Source organism: Pteropus vampyrus, unplaced genomic scaffold (genome assembly GCF_000151845.1).
Source record: "Pteropus vampyrus isolate Shadow unplaced genomic scaffold, Pvam_2.0 Scaffold36, whole genome shotgun sequence".
In the NCBI taxonomy this organism is placed as follows: Eukaryota; Metazoa; Chordata; class Mammalia; order Chiroptera; family Pteropodidae; genus Pteropus; species Pteropus vampyrus.
The window spans coordinates 8,223,021-8,224,386 of NW_011888817.1; positions in this window are offsets into that span (position 1 = coordinate 8,223,021).

A 1,366-nucleotide genomic window follows, 5' to 3' on the forward strand; every position below is an offset into this window, starting at 1 on the left:
GGCCTCTCGAAGTTCTCGCTGCGCCAGCGCTGAGCCTAAGGAGGGAAGAGACAGGCACAGGGTTCAGCACCTGAGGCCAGCAGCCTAGACACACCCAGAGGGACGACAGACATGCTCATGAACCAAGTGACAACAGAGGAAGGGTATTGGATGTGGCCTCCACGTGAGCAGAGAGCCAGAGTGGGCCTAATCGCCACTTCCAACCCACCCAAGGGCCAGGGTAGCAGCTCCATCTTGTTGATGGTCACCACCGAGGACCTCAGTCACTCTCCCCTCCCCTGATCAGAACCACTAGGTAGCAGAACCAGGTTTAGAGTCAGAATGTTGGATTTGAGTCCCTGCTCCATCACTTACTAAATGTATGACCTGGGGCAGGTTACTTAGCCTCTCTGTGCCTCAGTTTACTCATAAGCAAATAGCACTTGCCTTATTGGGTTGTTGAGAGTGTGCACTGTGTTAATACATATGCGATGCCGAGCACACCTCATGCAGCAGGTGCTGAGCACAAGTCAGTGTTACTCTTGATGTGGCCAATGTCATCAGCCCCCTTCCACAGAGGAGAAAACTGAGGCCCAATTGCCCCAAGTTACCAGAGAACACATGATGTGATGAGATTCAGACTCTGCTTGGGACCTGAAGCCTCACACCTCAAAATCCTAAAGGCAGGGCAATTAGTCCTATCAGTTAGACATGGTGTTGGGGAGATCTGGGGCTCTGGGAGGGAAATTCCTTCGATAAAGATGGGTGGGGAGAAAGTACAGGCTCCGGCCCTGGCCCTGGGTCCTCCCCAAAACAAGTAGTCAGTCCCTGTTCCCACCTCCCCCCGGAAGAGCTCAAAGGCAGAATCAGCTCAGGAGGTCAGGAGAGCTGAGAAGGCTTCTCCCAGGGGCCAGCTCGCTAGACCCAAGAATTCCCAGAGTCAATACCTAGGAAGACAGGGAGCTGGGATTCTTGGGTCTAGACCATCCCTCTTCATCGCAACCCTGGGCTGAGAACCAGCACTAAGGATACCTAAGACAGGAGTGTGCACCTCCTGTGAAGGGCAAGCTTGGCCTTACCCCCCAGCCACGCCTTTGACCATGGTTCCAGACTGAGCCTAGCCACAGTACCTACCTCCTGAGAGCTTATCAGAGGAAGGTGAGATGAGTCCCAGTGCTCAGATCTGAAGATTCCCACTTGGGTCTTAACAAATGAAATAAAGAGAGAAAGGCAAAGGGAACAGAAGACACAAAGGCTCTAAGGTGGGGAAGAGCAGCCTGTGCTCTCAGAGCTGACCCTGCCCGCCCTCCAGCCTCTTCCAGGCTCCCTCTGCATTCACTGGGTCCCAGTCATCCTGGACCCCTTATCTTCCTTCCTGGTCTCTCCT